This window comes from Cervus elaphus, chromosome 9 (assembly GCF_910594005.1).
Source record: "Cervus elaphus chromosome 9, mCerEla1.1, whole genome shotgun sequence".
Taxonomy (NCBI): domain Eukaryota; kingdom Metazoa; phylum Chordata; class Mammalia; order Artiodactyla; family Cervidae; genus Cervus; species Cervus elaphus.
This window is the reverse complement of record NC_057823.1, coordinates 58,139,317-58,158,386: the sequence shown is the minus strand read 5'-3', so window position 1 is coordinate 58,158,386 and position 19,070 is coordinate 58,139,317. Positions and strand designations below refer to the sequence as shown.

At 40.6% G+C, this 19,070-nt stretch overlaps 1 protein-coding gene across 4 annotated transcripts in view; it reads left to right on the top strand.

Annotated features, from left to right (window-relative positions):
• PRELID2 (PRELI domain containing 2) overlaps positions 1 to 19,070 on the top strand; it is a 102,432-nt gene that overhangs the window by 75,181 nt on the left and 8,181 nt on the right. For 3 of the 4 annotated variants that reach the window (XR_006342747.1, XR_006342749.1, XR_006342748.1), the window contains exon 7: positions 3,314 to 4,207. The gene's annotated coding sequence lies outside the window, so the exon portion shown is untranslated. Of the gene's footprint in view, positions 1 to 3,313; positions 7,731 to 19,070 lie in introns of those variants that run through there. The other variant, XM_043913132.1, reaches the window with a different exon arrangement.

Genomic DNA, 19,070 nt, shown 5'->3' with positions numbered 1-19,070 from the left:
AGGTTAATTAGAGAATGAGGAACTCAACTTACAACTATATATTGGTTTTCAGACTTTACATCAGTGATTTGGAAACTTCAGTGAGTGTCAGAATCACGTGGAGAATTTGGTAAAACACAGAGTGGTGAGTCCCACTCTGAGTTCCTGATTCAGGAGGTCTGGGCGGAGCCTGGGGCTTTGTGCTTCTGACCAGAGTCCAGGGGATGCTAGTGAGGCTGGTCCAGGGACCACACTTTAAGAACGATTGCTTTAAATAAGTTCCCATCTTGGAGTTGTAGACAGATGACATGCAAGGACCCTGCAAAAGCTGATAGCTGGCGTTTTGAAATTATTGTGTACATCTTCCATCAACTTTAATCAGAGGAGGAATAATTTTCTGTGTGTGGCTTTCCCCTGATTTTAGCATCTCAGCCTCTTCTTATTTGCCACTTTTATCTTTTCTTCCCCCTCCTTGAAGGTTGACAGGCTTCACAGTGGAACAAAGATGACTGAAAAGGGTTGAGACTCAACAACACCTCATGTTTGAAATCGTCAGCTTGTGGTTTTGATTTAAGGTTATAGTGAAAAAGAGGAAATTTAATAAGCATTACCTCCCATCTTAAATGACTCATGTTCTTGTTTTTTGGTTTTGGTTTTACTGTGGTGGAAAGCTAAGTCATGAACTCGAGGTTTTTTGTTCTTTCTAAAAAGCAACCAGTTCTCCTCCCTGAAGTGAAGAAGTTGAGGTCTGGATGCTATGAGGAGTTGAGTGCAGGAGAGCTGCAAAATGTCTTTAATGCAATAGAGTTCCTGAAGTATTTACATAGCTCAGACTGTCATCATTTATGACCAGTTCTCTCAGGAGCAAATATGAATTAAGGACTGTATATTCTTACCACAGGGGTCTACAGTCACTACAAATTAGGGGCTATGGCCAAGGCTTTACGCTTTTTTCAAAATTGGCTTCATTGCTCAGTTAAATTGCCTTCATCAGCACAATTAAATTGACTAACTTCAGTGTATGACTCAGTCAGTCAGTTCAGTCGCTCAGTTGTTTCTGACTCTTTGCGACCCCATGAATCACAGCACGCCAGGCCTCCCTGTCTATCACCAACTCCCGGAGTTTACTCAAACTCATGCCCATTGAGTTGGTGATGCCATCCAGCCATCTCATCCTCTGTCGTCCCCTTCTCCTCCTGTCCCCAATCCCTCCCAGCATCAGGGTCTTTTCCAATGAGTCAACTCTTCGCATGAGGTGGCCAAAGTACTGGAGTTTCAGCTTCAGCATCAGTCCTTCCAATGAACACCCAGGACTGATCTCCTTTAGGATGGACTGGTTGGATCTCCTTGCAGTCCAAGGGACTCTCAAGAGTCTTCTCCAACACCACAGTTCAAAAGCATCAATTTTTCGGTGCTCAGCTTTCTTCACAGTCCAACTCTCACATCCATACATGACCACTGGAAAAACTATAACCTTGACCAGACGGACCTTTGTTGGCAAAGTAATGTCTCTGCTTTTATATGCTATCTAGGTTGGTCATAACTTTCCTTCCAAGGAGTAAGCGTCTTTTAATTTCATGGCTGCAATCACCATCTGCAGTGATTTTGGAGCCCCCCAAAATAAAGTCTGACACTGTTTCCACTGTCTCCCCATCTATTTCCCATGAGGTGATGGGACCAGATGCCATGATCTTAGTTTTCTGAATGTTAAGCTTTAAGCCAACTTTTCCACTCTCCTCTTTCACTTTCACGACTCGGTAAGTTTTGACAAATGTATACAGTTATGTAAGCATCGTGATATGGAACACGATATGGAACATTGTGAGGCATTGCTGTTCCTGTGGTGCTGTTGCTGCAATGCTGTTGCCAGCTTATTGCTCCCACCTTTTAGCTCATTTTTTGGACTGTTTTTGCAAAATTTTGGCAAGTTTGAAATATACCTGTCTTAATGGAACTTTTTATTTTCTAAAAATTACGTTTACCAGAGTGGGAGAATGTAGGTAGGGAAACTTCCTTTTATGTGCAATAAAATGCTTCATTAAAAGAAAGGGCTGAGGGGGAGGTGAGGAGTGGGGATTAGCTCCATAGCTAAAGAGCAGAAGTCAGCCAACTGTAATCCAGAGGCTAAATCTAACCTGTGGCTTCTTTTGTAAATAAAGTTTTATTGAAACACAGCTATGTTCCTGGTCATGTTCCAGCTACAGCAGAAGCATAGAGCTGTGACATATCTTTTACCATCTGGCCCTTTAAGAAAAGTTGTCTCTCCCAGGGATGAGAGTTTGATGGCTTCTAAATTAGCATGGGGTGGCCTCCTGGTGGTGGTATGGTCTTTGTTTGGTTTTAAATGTATCATTTGATCACATCTTGCCTTTAGTCCAAAGTTAATAATAGCATGAGAGTTAACTCTGACCACCAGTTGGAGGGTGTTATTTTAAGGCATGAAAAAGCATTAAAATGATCACAATGATGACGCTAAGACACCAGCAATCGTGGTCATTAAAATTGCTTCATAAGGTTCTAGTGCACACGCATGGTGGGGTAGAAATATAGGCGTTTTGTTTAGCAGGTGCAGTAGCACTCTGATGTGGCGATAGTGTAGGTACCATGTACAGTGTACTCAGATTTTGAGCTTTGGAATGTTGCAGTTCTTAACAGTGTTTTAAAAAAGCATTCCATGAGGTCTGTACAAATGTGTCCAAGGAGATGTTGCTTAATACTTTTATATTCTACTACACATTTCAAATGTGCATAATTTAAAATCACACATAGAACCTGACCACATTGTGTAGGGTACCACCTCTCACTAACAATGCTTCCATATCTCAGTGGCATGTGTATTCTAGTTGGTGTTGATAGTTAGAAAGCTTAGAAGGTGATTTTGTCCTGAGCTTAGGTGCATAAATCTCACTAACCAGTCTGCTTGTGGTGTGCTGCTGACACATCCGTCTGATAGATTTTTGATTTCCTGTCATTTTTGCAGAAAACAAATAGCCCTGACATCTGTTTGTTCTTGCTGCTGGCAGTTGGGAGGCCGGGCCTGGTGAGGTTTGATAACATAGTCACCTTCTTTCACATGGGAATGATTAAGACCTCAGTTTTCGCTATATCTTAACTTCCCTTTGAACCAGCTCCTCTGGGTAGCTGGACTTAATAAAATGAGGTGCTTGCTTTGTTCGAAGATGATTAGGAGGCAGAAATGCAATTTCTCTAAGAATTATCCATAGTGATAGAATTCAAGTGGCTCTTAAGAGTTGCTTCAGAAAAAGCGGGCAAATAAGCGCTGACCGTGAGACATGTTCGTTAGGTGGTAAAGCCTGTTTGCTTTCTCTTGCAGGGAAGTCGTGCTGTGTCTACTGCTTGAGCATATTTCCTCGGACACAACACATCCAGAGACACGGATTTAGAGATACAGGTTTAAGGATGTGGTGTTGGCAGCTTAGAGAAGAGGAGACCTTCCTGCTGGCACTTGACGTGATCCATGCCCCTGGGAGTCGGTCCCACAGAGAGACTCTTGTGGGGCTGACACCTTCTGGCTGATTCTTAATGGCACAAGCTCTGCAATTTTACAAATAAAGAAAAGATCCCAGAGAAGGTGATGTCCATAGAAAAAATCCTGGAGAAGCTGATGTCCATCCTTCATCAGGACATCCTGCTGATTGCCTGGTGATGGTGTCAGGGCAGCTAAGGATGGGCCAGAGGCCTGGAAAGTACTGAGTGTTTCTAACTTGTTCTCTGCATCATGGCTCATAGAACTCACAAGAGGATGCTGGGGCAAATAAAGGAGTTAAACCTGATACGTGATTCTTGGGTGGCCCGAAACAGGCAGAAATACACCAGGACTATGTTGAAGTTAAGCCATATTCATAGAAATGTTGAAGAGTCTCAGAAGTCAGGAGCGCTTGACTTTTTCTACCCAACAATACAACGTACCTGCCACCAGCATAGCTTTTATAATGCGAACTGATTGGTCCTTAACACAACCTGGAGCGGGCAGGGGGGCTGTGGGCTATCATCTTGGCTCCTTCTAACTCATTCTGGGATGTGGAGCAGATCACGTGACCTCTTCTTTTCTTTTTTTTTTACTGGGCAAATGGGGATAATCGGGCACAGATCTTTCTACTTGTGATGATTTTACCAGGGTGTTTGGTGTAAAAAGCTCAAGTCTGGGAGCCAAACTGACAGAAGCAAGTTTGAATATACGCGCAGCTCCCAGCAGCTCCATGATCATGTACGTAGTTTAAAGTCTTTCTGATACTCATTTTTAAAATTATAAAATGGGGTTATAGAGTTAACCTTACGAGGTTGTTGGAACAATTGGACAACATGTGATTAAGTGCCTAGCATGCTTTTTGGTACACAGAAGTAAATAGAAGCCATTATTATTATGTGAAACAGTTTTGGAAATGTGCTTTTCCAGTGTAATGTAATGTAGTATTACTGTTTGAAAATTAGATGATGGTAGTTTGCGTTTCCTATGATGGGAAGCCAAAATGTAAGTACGCACTGTCTACACGAAAGCTTGAAGAGAGGCAATAATTTGCAATTCCTTTTAAGATAAAAATTGGGCCATTACTGGAAAGTCTTGGGGAAATCTTTTTTTTTAATGTTTAAAAATTTTCCATTTAGTGCACTGGTGAATTTCAGAGGAATTGTATCTTTCTTCCTTCTTCTTTTTTTTTTTTTTAAATACAAGCCAGCCACTGCGGGCTCCTCTTATGGTATTTGAGCTGTTTGTGCTGCCTGAGTTTTGTGTCTCAGGATAATTTCCCTTCATTTCCTTAGTGTTTCATTCTTTGGTTGGGTTCAGAGGGAAAATGAATAATGGAAATCGGAACATGCTTTGACCTCCTTTTCCAGTTTGTAAACGTAGGATTTTGGAATAATGGCACATTTCCAAAAGTAAAAGCTAATGTGAGTTATCATGGAGGTGAGAGGTGGGAAACCAGTATTTGGAAGTTGATGTTAGAATAATCATTACTTTGGGAGTTCCCTAGTGGTCTGGTGGTTAGGATTCCACACTTTCACTGCCATGGCTTGGGTTCAGTCCCTGGGCAGGGAACTGAGGTCCTGCAAGCTGCAGGGTTTGACTAGAAAAAAAAGAGAGAGTAAATGTAACACTTCACATTCAGCAACTTGCATTCCCTGAAGGCAGGAGTTCTCAGCTGTTTCTGTCCATTAGTACCACGTGGGAGCTTTCTGCAATCCTATCGCCCGGGTTTCATCCCAGCCCAATAAGTCAGAGTCTCCAGGGGTGGATCCCAAACATCAGCTTTTTTTTTTTTTTTTTTTATAAAGCTCCCTAGGTGATTCCAGTGAACAGCTAAGGACACAAACTCTACAGTGATTTCTAGGTGATTTGCAGGTGTTATCTGATTCCTTTTTTAACACCTCCAAGGTAGCAAAGCGTCTTTGTAGCAGGAATTAGTGTTAGAGTAAACACAGAGAGACTGACTTTAGGCCTTAATTCCTCAAAGCTGGGGCGGCCGATGCAAATGCCTGCAGGGTCTGGCAAGTGATCTGGTGCGTGAAGCAGGCTGGTGGACCCTAGGGAGACCCCAGGAATATGTGGCTGGCCAAAGGTGGGCAGCTGACACCCAGTTCAGCACACTGCTGCCAAGTGGCTGGTTTTTCTAGTTCTTCCAATTTCCAATTTTCTGGGAAAGGATAGAATTTAAAAAAAAAAAAACTCCCAATTTTTATGTGTTGGCAACGAATTCAGGATTGTTTAAAACATTGTGCCGGCCAAACAAAACATGTTTGCCGGTAGTTTCCAGCCTTTGCTTCAAGAGTGTTAAGGACCAGCTTAAACATCTCAGCCAATTTTTGAGAGATTTGCATTTCCTGATTCTGGATGTTAAGCTGCTCTCTGCCTGTCCTCCAAGACTGCTTTCACGTGTATTTTTCTCCCCTTTCCCGAGCCGTCCTCTGAACTTGCATCAGACACTTTTCTTCACTATTTTTTTTCCCCGTGGGCATCCATTACTTCAAGCTTACATATATGGCTTAGAAATCTTCTGTTCCTTTTAAAATTAATTAGGGCTTGTTAAATTTTTTTTTTTTAATTACATGTCAGAACGCTTTCCCTGTGATACCACATTTAGAAGTCCACGTCTAACTTGACTGTCTATAAAATGTCAAAACCAGGAGTGTAGCCTTGTGGGCACATTAGCAACATGAGTGGGCAGGGTTAACTCCCAGACCTGGCCAGTCTGCTCCTGGCCTGGTTGCTGAACCTACACGTGAAGGTGAGGCCGTATCAGAGTGATTCTCAGGCTTCTGCTTGTACCAGAAATCCTTGAGGAGGTGGGCTCTACTGCAGGTTCCCAGGGTCTGCCCCAGTGATTCATGAAATTTCAGTTGGGACTCAGGGATCTGCATTTTAAAACAAGTTCACCAGGAGATTTGGTTGTGCTGTTCCACAGACCAGATTTTGAGAAACGGTGATCCAGGGAAGGTGTTTGTGGCTTGTGTGTCTATCGTGTAAGAAGGCTTTATAGTCGATTGGGCCCACTGATGAATACAGGTGAGCACTCAGGACACAGTATCAAGCTCTCACGCACAGAGAGGCTGACTTAGGCCACCCCTACATGATTGAGGTGCTTTCGCTATGAATGAGCTTTTGTGGTTTCAGTCATGTGGATACAAAAGGTGCTATATTCTTTTGATATAAATTGCTTTGTGTGTTTTATAAGCAGTATTGTGTAGTGATATCTCATTTATCAGACATCATGGGTACATGGCATAGCCGACTCAAGGTTGTTCTTTGTTTTTTATGGACTGTGATTGCTTTACAATGTTGCGTTAGTTTCTGCGGGACGGCGTTGTGAGTCGGCCATATGTATGTGTATATCCCCTCCCTCGGAGCCTCCCTCCCATTCCACCCCTCTAGGTCATCACAGAGCACTCAGCCGAGCTCCTTGTGTTACGTACCACTTCCAGCCAGCTGGCTGTTTTACACGTGGTAGTGTTTATATGTCAATGCTATTTTCTCAGTAAGGTTATTCTTTTCAGTCGCACATCTTTTTTGCTCTCATTCAGCCGTTTACGTGGAACTCTTAATTTAGTATCTGTTTCCCTGCTTTTGTAAACAGAATCGACTGAAGATAGGAATTTCATTTCAGGGTGGTCATTTATGTTTTGACTTCTTTCCGGTTCTGTTCAGGTTTGTTAAAGCCCCTCTGCTGAACAGCCCCGCTCCTTGAGGTTTACCATGGTTTTCCTAGTTTCTTCTTTTCCGTCACAGTTCCCTGTCATGTCTCCCTACCTTAACTCTGCATGTCTCTATGAACTTCCCTCTCCATTGCTACCTGGGGTTGGGTAATGCTGTTAATTGCATACTATATGTCAAGTAACAGTAAACCGGAGCCACGCGAGTCTTTGGGAGGCTTTTCTAACAGTGAAATGGATCAGTGTTGCTGTATTATTTTAGTGGCTCCACTACTTCCTCTGACTGACTTCTTGATCCTCAACTGCAGTTGTCAGATCTATGACCACACGATAATGGAGATATTGCTACCAATGATGTCCTTAGATCTGTACTCTGTGGTCTCCCCAACTCTGTTAGCGTTCTTATATATACAGTTTTATAATGTGAAATGTAAGTAGATTACAAATGAACATTTCTGTGCCAACTGTCTGTTTGGGATAAAGTGTTTTTGATTCAGTGTTACTGTGATTTAGAGCTACAAATTAGTTGTATCCCTCTGAAATTTGATCCTGTCATCCTTCTGAAATAAAGGTGTCACAACTAATATTTATGTGTGAGTTTTAATTTCTTGAGGACATCACACCACCCGGCAGAGCTTGTGTGTATCATGTGTAGCAATGATAACCTAATGTAGTAATCTAGTCCTTTTAACAATCCCAGAGAAGAGTGTTAGGCCAGTCAGATGTATTAGTCCGCTCCCTCCCCCGAGCTGAGCCATCGCTTCTCCCAGAAACAAGCAGAGGCTGCCCTTACCAGATGAGAAGATGGGTCCTGTGCTAATGGAACAAAGGGCGAGGCTCTGCAGGGCAAGGAGGCGTGAGGCACAGACATGAAGTCACGTGGTCCCAAAGGGGCAGCAGACAGAGCAGCTGCTTGTTGACCTGTTTGTGAGGCTCAGCTATACTTTCTGTACTTTGTTTACATGAGATTTGCTTTTGTCCTTGTATTTGTCCACCTTTTACTTGAATGTATGCAAGTGGATTTCAGTGCCTTGCTTCCAAAGTGCCCTGTCCAAGTCCTGTTGATGCCTTTCCTTTGTTAGAGCCTGGGTGCCTTGAGGGGTAGAGTCCTTGGTTGGTTCATCCAGCCTTTGTTGAACACCTACTGTGTGCAACAGAAGGGCGGGATTTGTCTTCTCTTTTGACTTGATCCAGTGGGTTTCCAAGAGACTTAACCACTTCCTTGTACTAAGAGAGGGCAGTAGTGGGCACCAATTGATGGTAAGACCAGACACGCTTATCCCTTGGGTTAATCACACTGTGATTGCTTATTTAATTAAAAGATGCAGAAAACAGCACAGAATGCATAGTGGAGAGCTCAGCACAAAATGTATATAGCTTGATGGTCCCACAGCCTCACCAGCAGCTTGCACGGTTGTGTAATCGTGTCTGAATTAGTGCAGGGCACATCGTATGTTTTGGAAGATGAGTTCTCTCCAGGCTCAGCCTTATACACAGAAAGGTGGAGCTGCCGTGTGTGGGACCACTTCCTACCCTGAGCCACGTCAGGAGTGCACCCTGACTGCAGGGAGCGATGCAGCATAGAAGGCTTTTACTTTCAGGCCTTTCTAACTACTACAACCTGCCCTGAGGACATCCCCGAATTCAGGGCTACAGTTTCAGTGTCTGGTTTCCCTGATGTCTGGGCAGGTCATACTAACTAATTCTGGCTCATCTTGAAAACCCCGGAGCCTTCACACAAGCCTTGGAGAGACTGAGGCAGGTAAAGGGGTAGAGTCTTAAGAAAGACAGACCCAGTGCGATGAGGTCTCTGAATAAAAATTAACTTATAGAAACAATTGAGAGATTTAACTTAAAATGCAACATTTCTTACATTCCTCAACTGCCAATTGGAATCCCCTTGGAGCTTCAAAAATTCTGATGCCTGGATCCCACCCCCAGAGATTCTAGGCTGCAGCCCCTGCGTCAGGGTTGCATCAAGCTCCCTAGCTGATCACGAACAACTGCAGCGATTCCATCAGGATTCTAAGTAATGTGGTTATCCTTAAGCTGGGAGAAGGAGTTTGCAATATGAAAACTTTTTTCTAATATTTTGCCTGTGTGTGTGCTTAGTCATGTCTGACTCTATGCAATCCCATGGACTTTATAGCCCACCAGGCTTCTCTGTCCATTGAATTTTCCAGGCAAGAAACTGGAGTTGGTTGCCATTTCCTCCTCCAGGGCATTTTCCCTACCCAGGGATTGAACCCATGTCTCTTGTGTCTCCTGCGTGGGCAGGCAGATTCTTTACCACTGCGCCACCTGGGATTTTAGTCCTTCAGAAAAATATAATTCGTTGTCTAAGAAAAAGATGATCCAGTGTCTCTTAAATGCTAATAGAAGAAAAGAGAGTCTAAAAATATGCCACCAGGCACAGCCTGCTTTGTTAACTCAAAACTTTGGGTTGTATTTGGTGGAACAGAATCCCATGCAGAAAAAGGATCCCCTAACAACTCAAGACCCTTACTTGTCCTAAAGGGTTAAACGGAGTGACTGCACTGCCGGACCTTAAGATGTAGCTCTCTAAGCTATGGACAGTCATGCTGGGCAGGAGACAGCAGAGAGAAAATAGCAGTCACCATTCTGTTAAATTAAACTCCACGGAGCCATTCTCCAGCATTCTACGAGAAGGTTAGAGCCATTTCGTGCCTGCCATCTGTTAAGCTGCTGATGGAATCATTACTGCTTTGTGTCGGTGCCAGGATGAACTTTTAGATCCTATGACAAAGGAGAAAATGCTAACTGTTCAGTTGCATGCTTTTGTTTTCCTGTCTTGAGTTTAGGTGTCTCCCTAAATTCAGGAGTCCATCAGTTATTCAGACTTTGAAATGATTGCCTTGCCAGTTTCTTTAGAGGTTTAGGGGAAGTTATTTTTTGGGCTGAAACTCCTCTGTTATTTGTGTAGTTTAAGGATGGAGTCATTAGTCAAAACCAAAGTCATTCTTGTCAATCAGTCAAAAAATTTTTTTTTCTGTGGTCCTCAGGACACGAAGTCTCCAAAAAGCAGCCAGAAAGAATTCAATAAATGAATTATCCCAGTGTAACATTATGGTAAATGGAAACGGGATTTGGGGCAAGGAGGGGAGAAATGTACAAGGTCATACCAGTCACTGATTAGGTTAGGGTGACTGCAAGGAAAACTTTACTGTCTTAATTTCTTTCCCAAATGACATTTCAGAGCTCGGGAACATAGCATGGAGGTTTAGAGCCTTAATTCATTTGGCTCTAATATTTTTAAAAATATTTCTGAACGTATCCACAGATACAGCAGAAAAAAGTTCAATGCAGCTCTTCTGGTATCTTGGTGGTTGGATCTAAAGCTTTGAAAAACTTGGAGTCACAGCTGAGGCACTAGATGGCTACGATTTTTAATTACAGTTTTAAATTGGATTAAACTATGCATCAGATTACAGTTGGAACCATCCCAGTATGAATAGTAGTCTTTTTGTATGTGTGAAGTTAGAGTCAGCATTGTAACTTGTTTCCTTAGGTGTTAATTGTTCTGTCAAGTTCTATGAGAACCATTTTGTCCTGAAAGAATAAATGGTCACAATGGTTTGGGGGCCTTATTAAAGGCAAAGATTTTGCAGCGAAGAAATGGGGAGTAGCAAAGTGTTAGCCAGTCCCTCTGATCTGCCTCTGAAACCTTTTCCTAGGGGTATCACCAGCAATTCTCAAAGCACAGTATGTATTTGTACTGGGAAAATATGGCCATCTCTCTGAAGGATGTGTGGAGCTGAAAGATAGAAGGGCAAAATACTCCTCTTAGCAAATTTCTCTCAAAGATTTGCAGGAAAAAAAGTTTTTCTTAAATGTATAACTTCATGGAGTGTGAGATTGCAATGGATTCTTAATTTTAACAAAAGGAGACATAAGACATCTTGCTTGGGACCCTGCTTCGCAAGCTGCATTGCACGTGGCAGGTGTTATATTAGGTTGAATATAATGGAAGTACTGAAGGATGGCAGCTAGATATGCTCAGTCTTATAGAAGCACTTGCAATTAGTACATCCTCAAAGCTTGGTGGCTCAGCAGTAAAGAAACTGCTTGTGAATACAGAAGACGCGGGTTCCATCTCTGACGCTGGAAGATCCACTAGAGAAGGAAGTGGCTACCCACTCCAGTATTCTTGCCTGGGAAACCCCATGGACACAGGAGCCTGGTGGGCTACAGTCCATGGAGTGGCAATAGAGTTGGGCACGACTTAGTGACTAAACAACAACAAATCCTGCAGGGCCCTGTTCTGCTGGTTAGAGGTCCCTTTCTGGAAAAGTTGGAGAAACCTCATGGGAGACACCTCTGACCCCCAAAACTGCCAGAACCACTTTGCCCCTGAGTCGGCCTTCCCTCCCAGCAGCATGGCCTTTGCCTGCCAATATCTTGTAATAGAAAACATGTCAAATACCCAGGAAACTTGCCTTCAGGGGCATCACAGATTATTTTGAGGACTGAGTTAATGAAGAGCTCTTAGTTGTTGAGAAGGAAGTACGTAAGTAGAAAGAGCCTTTACTGACTATTAAACTTTAAATTATTTTTCACTACATTTTTTTTTTTGAGGAGAGTAGTCATGTTTCTACTTTTGTTCAGAGAAAACGTAAGTCAAGAAAATTTTATTTGTCAATATAATGCTTTAAACATGCTGTTTTCTTCTAAACAGAGGCAGTTCAGATGCAGCTATAGACCACAGCTTTCTCTAACTGGGCTGTCTGTAGTGTTTAACCCAGGGTGCTTGTTAAAATCAATAGGAAGGGGTGTAATTAGTCTTGATGGGGTAAAATAACAAACACAGGGAAAAACTAATGAAGCAGTGTTTTGATTCTTGTAATTATAGTGGTGCGGCTGTTTCTGCTATCGTGAAGCTCTTATCATTTCCAATAAGAAAGCTCTTTTCTGGTTTATAGATATATTTTAACTGTCATGTAGATGGAAATTGTATGGCAGCTGCTAGCAGGAATAACCTTTATTTTTGTTTAAAAAACCACATGTTTCTATTGAGAATGCCAGCTTTGGTATTACCCCAACTTCTTTGTTGAAATGACACATCCTGGTCAGATCTGAATTTCCCTTCACAAAAGTGAAATTTGACAATAAATTTGGCATTAGATTAAAATACAAGAAATCTGATTGGCTTCAAATAGAGCCCAGAGGTTTAAACTGGAGTCCTAGTTATGCTCTGTGCTAGCTGTGTGCCTAATAAGCACTCTGGACTTCATTTTCCTCATATAGGATGGAGTAGTAATAGGGCCTATTTTATAGGGTTGTTGAGAGGATTAAATGAGTATAAGACATGTAAAAACAGTTGGAATGGAAGAGTGCCTGGCACATAGTAAACACTCAAGCAATCTCTAGAAGAGACTGTGGTATTAATTCTTTAAGTATTTGGTAGAATTTGCCAGTGAAAGTATCCAGGCCGGAAGATCTTTGTTTTAGGGAGATTTTAAATTACAAATGTGATCTGTTATGGAGCTCTTCGAATGTTCTATTTCATACTGGGTGAGTTGTAGCCTGCGATTTTTGAGGAATTGCTGCATATTGTATAAATTGTCAAATTTTTGTGTGTAGAGTTGTTCATAGTATTTTCATATTATCTTTTTGATGTCTGCCTGGTCTTTAATCAAATGCTCTGTTTGTCAATTTTATTGATCTTTCCAAAGAGCCAGCTCTTTGTTTCACTGACTTTTCTGTATTGCTTTTCTGGTGTATTTTACGGACTTCTGTTTTCATTATTTCTGTCTCCTGCTTCCTTTGGGATTATTTTGCTTTTCTTTTGAAGGTCTTAAGGTAGGAATTTTAGATTATTCGAGACTTTTCCACTTTTCTAATATACACATTTAGTGCTATAAATTTCCCTCCAAACACTGCTTTAACTGTGTTCCACAAATTTTGATATGGTGTATTTTCATTTTTATTCAGTTCAATATATTAAAAAAAGAAAATCTCTCAAGACTTTCTCTTTGACCCATGGATTATTTAGAAGTGTGCTGTTTAGTCTTCCAGTTGGGAATTTTGTAGATATCTTTTTGCTTTTGATTTTAATCTCATTACACTATGGTTGGAAAACACACTCAAATGGTTTCAACTTTTTAAATTTACTGTTTGTTTTTTTTTTTTTTCCTGGCCCAGAATGTATAAACTATCTTGGTATATGTTTCATGGGAACTTGACAAGAATGGATATTCTGCTATTGTTAGGGGAAGTGTCCTACAAATGTTGATTATATCCTAATAACGGTTGATGGTGTTGTTGAGTTGTTCTGTATTCTATCTGATGTTCCATGTAGCTGTACTATCAATTGTTGAGAGAAGGGTATTGAGCTCTTCAACTACAATTGTGGATTTGTCTGTTCCTCATTTTATGTCTATAGATTTTTGCTTTACATGTTTTATAACTCTGTTCTTTTGTACATAGACTTTTAGGATTGCTATGTCTTCTTTTTGGATTAATCTTTTATCATTTTATAATTTTCTTTGCCCTGAAGTTTCTTTTAGCTAGAGTACCTCTAATAGGAGTGCCTACATTTTTTTTTTATTAATGTTACATTTTAAGTGCATTTCTTATAAATAACATACAGTTGGGTCATGTTTTTAAATCTGTTTTGCATTCTCTGACTTTTAATTGGTGATTTAGATCACTTATATTCAATACAATTATTGACTTATTAGGGCTTAAGTCTTCCTTTTTTTAAAGAAAAATTTGTTTGTTCTTTTTTGGGGGGATGCCTTCCTTGGGGTCATTCAAACATATTTTAGAAAATTTGTTTGGTTTATCATGTGGTGTTTTTGAGTGACTCTCTTTGGTAACCTTTTCTTTTAGTGAGTACTAGGCTGCCTCTTTCCTGGTCCTCTGCCTAGAGAGAGAGGGCTTTTATTGTTTTTATCTGCTTTTTTTTTTTTTGGTCTGTGCCTGTTGGCATTTCCAGGTTGCTGGTTTCTTCAGCACTCAGTCTGAAATATATGAGTTACAAGGAAACTCATTGTTGTGGTGGTGTTTGGGCCTCAAGTTTCCTACTTGATTTGTCTTCTTTCCTTCACTTGTCATAGTATTCTTGTTTTTTTTTCTGTAATGCTCAGGGATTTAAATTTAGTACCACTGACTTTCTTTTTTTTTTTTATAAGTCCAAAGTCATTGTGCTCCTTCCTCTACTTCAATCCTTCCTATCTTTCAAGTCTCAGGTGAAGTGGCATTTCTGGGAAGCTCCTTCAGAGCCTAAGCTAGCTCTGAGAGAGCCTAAGCTCACCAGGCGGGATCTCCATTACCCTTTCACATAGCATACTGCACTTCTTCCTATAACTTGTTCAGGTCTGTCCCTTCCATTTGACAGCTCTGAGGGAAGGGACTTGGTCCCGTCTGGAATAAATGAGTAACATCATCATTTGTAAAATGAGGGAGTTGGAATAAATGAACTTGGAGATCTTCCATCTCTCCTTTTCCTTTTCTCTCCCTATTTTCTCTCTTTCTCTCTCCTTTTTACCCCACTTCTCTTCCCAAATTGTTTCCAAAATAGAATCGCACCTGAAATCTTCTCCTTCTGTGCTTTGTCAACATTGTTTTGTTTTTCATGAAAAGCAAAATGAAAATTTTGGTCATCTGTTAGATGAATAATGACATCTTCCTATGGTTTAGTTTGCACTTACTTATTTGAATCCCAGGGAATCCATACCATTTATCCATCCATTTATCCATCCTGTCAGTAAATATCAAACATCTCCTGTGTTCCAGACTCGGTGGAAGAAGGTGTTGGAGATAGAATAGTTCACAAAATAAAGACTTTGCTCTCATGGAGCTTGCGGCTGAAATTTTTTCATATTATTATTATTTACATATCTTTTGTGAATTGCATCTCCAGATTAGTTGGTCATCCACATGCTACCCTCTCCTCTTTTTCAGTATTCACTTAACAAATATTTTGCTCAGGAGTATGAGAAATGTAAAGTTAAGAAAGTCCATTTCACAATTCACTTAGCATCTATTCTGCCTCACCAGTTCATACATTCAAACAAAAATGTTTTTCTCAAAATACAGGTCTGAGCAGCTTACTTGTCACTATATTGTACACTCAGTAAAAGGTTTTGTTTTTTTTTTGAAAAATAAAGGCCAAAATGGTTGTGATTTTTGGCATTTTATTTTTATAATAAATGTGTGGCCTCACTGTGTAGCAGCAGTTTAATACCGTACATTGCAAGAGGGAATTGAGCAGTTGGATTTAACGAAACCATTTTAAACAAGGGCCAGTTGTGGTGGTAAGTTGTATTTGCAAAGGACCCTGCCTGGATTTTAATTTGTCATCTTACTTTACTTAAGGATGATATTCGATTTGGCATTTCTCAGATGTCAGAGGCAGTGATGAAAGGTCCTGGATGACAAAGCCTGTAACATCAACAAGGTTTACAGTAAACCCAGCATTTCTCTGAGCTAAGGTTCTACTCATTTCAGAGGGAGCATGAGTTAGCACGCGTTAGTCTAATGACACAGCTGGTCATGCTGATCACTCCATTTATTTCACATATTGTAATCATCTCTTATATCTGTAGAGGGCATGTCAGTTTATTTACTAAGCACTTCCATATCCATTATCACATGTAATCCCTGAAGCAGCCAAGTGGAGATGGTAGAAGGTGACATTCAGATGAGAACCAAAGGCTCACGGTGGGTAAGTGACTTGTCTGAGAGCACATAGATAGTAAGTGGTGAAATTGGAATCATTGTTTGGCTACGTATTTGTCATATTTCAAATGAAATTTCTTGATAATGCCATGTGATGCTGGAAACATCAAAGAGACATGTCTATATATCCCTTGATATTTCCTGATCACAAACTATTATTTGCATTTTGTCATGTCGTTTTCATGTGAATTTTATTTGCCTTCTTTCCTTGATGTGGAATAAACTTCCACTTTGACTCAGTTGATGGTTTCTGAGTGTGTATAAAAACACATCTTGTGAAAAGTCCTTTTTTCAGTTCCTTTCAAATTACCCTGTTTGACTATTCTGTTTCTTGCTGTGATTTTGACTGCTATGGTGATAGAGCCCGACTTACTTATACTAATTGTAGTTTTTTCCACCGGTAAAATAAGCTGTTTGGGTTAGCATCTGGGGAACATAGAAACTCATGTTTAGAAGGGGCTTTAAGAGCCTAAACTTTCAAATTGGATGGATCATGGATCAAGTGTTGGCTAGTAAGTCTTCCATTTACTAACTCTATAGTCTGTGACAAGTTATTTAAGCACTCTGAATTTTTTCTCATTGGTGAAATGTAATTGGAAACTATGTTTACTGACAGAAATGTTGTAAAGTAATTAGCACAGTGCCTGGCATATAGCGACCAATCAAAAAAAGTGAGCTTTCTTTCTAGATTAGGAGGTTGGTTGGCTGGATTAATGAATGCTTTCTGTTTTCCCCTAAAACATGGTGACTGATGTCTACAGCATCCTGAATAATTACTGCTAGTATACCTCACTCATTTACCTGGAGAATTCTGTTCTCAAAAATTGATCTACATGTTTTGTAAGACTTGAATTTATTCCCAAAGCAGTTTATGTTCATTGCAGTTATGACTATTTAATTAAAGATTATGTAAATAGGTATATTCATTTCCCGTTGCTGCTTTAACAAATAACCATAGACTTGGTGGCTTCAGTTCAGTTCAGTCGCTCAGTCATGTCCGACTCTTTGCGACCCCGTGGACTGCAGCATGCCAGGCCTCCCTGTTCATCACCATCTCCCGGAGTTTACTCAAATTCATGTCCATTGAGTCAGTGATGCCATCCAATCATCTGTCATCCCCTTCTCCTCTTACCTTCAATCTTTCCTTGCATTAGGGTCTTTTCCAATGAGTCAGTTCTTTGCATCAAGTGGCCAAAGTATTGGTGTTTCAGCTTCAGCATCAGTCCTTCCAATGAACACCCAGGACTGATCTCCTTTAGGATGGACTGGTTGGATCTCCTTGCAGTCCAAAGGACTCTCAAGAGTCTTCTCCAACACCACAGTTCAAAAGCATCAATTCTTTGGTGCTCAGCCTTCTTTATAGTCCAGCTCTCACATCCATACATGACTACTGGAAAAACCATAGCTTTGACTAGATGGACCTTTGTTGGCAAAGTAAAACAATACCAATTTATTATCTCATTAGAGCTCAATCTGAAATGAGTCTCACTGGCTTAAGTTAAGATGTCAGTGGGTCTCCATTCCTTCCTGAGGCCCAAAGGGAGAACCTCTTCCCTCGCCTTTTCCAGTTGCCAAATGCCTCCCACATTCCTTGACTTATGACTGGCTCCTTCCTCCATAGTAGCCACCAGTACAGTATCTTCAAATTTCTCTCTGCCTCATCACCTCTCTCGTTCACAAGGAACATTATGATTACACTGGGTTCACTGGGTAACCTGACATAATCTCCCCAGCTCAAGAATTTTGATTTAATCACATCTGCTATCATCTTTTGCCAAAAAGTATTATATTCATGGGTTCTGAGACTTAGAGCATGGTCTTTTGTTGTTATTGTTGTTTAGTTGCTAAGTAATGTCCTACTCTTTTGCGACCCTGTGGTGGTCTGCCAGGCTCCTCTGTCCATGGGATTTCCCAAGCAAGAATACTGGAATGGGTTGCCATTTCTTACTTCAGGGGATCATCCCCACACAGGGACCAAACCCACATATCCTGCATTGGCAGGCAGATTCTTTACAACTGAGCCACCAGAGAAGCCCATGTTCATCTTTGGGGGATCATTATTCTGCATACCATAACTATCAACATTAGGGAGCAGAGAGGGGATGTTTTTATGAAACCTAATTTCTTCCATTGGAAGGACTTATTGCATTAAATTGAAAAAAAGATTGCTTTTGAGTTAGATGTGGGCTAGATACTATAGAAAGTCAAGAAGGATTCTGGACTCAGGTTGCTTCTGAAGTGTATCTATGCTCTTGCTCCGTTTAGAGAAACAGTGGGAATCAGAAAATGCATTATGTTTATTTATGGGAGAAATGTAATCTAGAAATCTAGTCCATGGATGCATTCATGAGAAGTCCTTGATTCCACACAAGAAGACTGGCAAAGGCACTTACATGTAATTTATATAAGTTGAAGTGAGATACTTAAAATGTTTGAGCACTATTTTTTAATGTTTTCCCACTGTAAGATAAAATGTCTCACTTTGTTGGTTAACCAGAGAGTTGTCAACCACATGGTCAGGTAAAAGATTGTCTTTTTATTATTTAATCAGTCCACATTCCTTTCCTGTCCCATCTGTTTGGAGGTTATTCTCCCCTAGCTCAGAGATTCTTGACATTTTGGTGGGAGTCTTCAGCCTTTTTGAGAATTTGGTGAATGCTAAGTCTGACCTTGAAAAACATCCATACAGACATTTTTTTTTTTTCTTTCATTCTAGTACTTTGGGTACAGAGAGTTACTAAATCCTTCAGCTTGTGTTCAACTATCATTTTTGTGTGCAAATCTATCTTCTTGTTTTTACCTTCACCTCTCATCACCATTTTCATTCCCACTCTTACACCATCCTCCCTGTAGATACGCTTCCTAGTTTATTTAATACTTATTCTTGGATAGCTGTGCTACCGGAAGATAGTGTTGTTTTGCAAATTCAATATTTCACATATAATTTTAGAATAATTTATGCATCTTCTGAGGGCTGTTCTCAAAATTCAAATTTAAATTAAGATTATGTACAATTGAAAATTTCTCAGTTGTGCTAGCCACATTTTAAGCGCTCCATAGCTGTATGTGGCTAGAGGCTGCACCTGTATAGCACAGTGCAGGTATAGAACATGTCCATCATTGTATAAAGTTCCGTGGGACAACATTTTCCTAAATGATCTATAAGAACTCCCCCAGTTCTAATGCTGTGGATTATTCTAGTTGGAGACATTTTCTATATT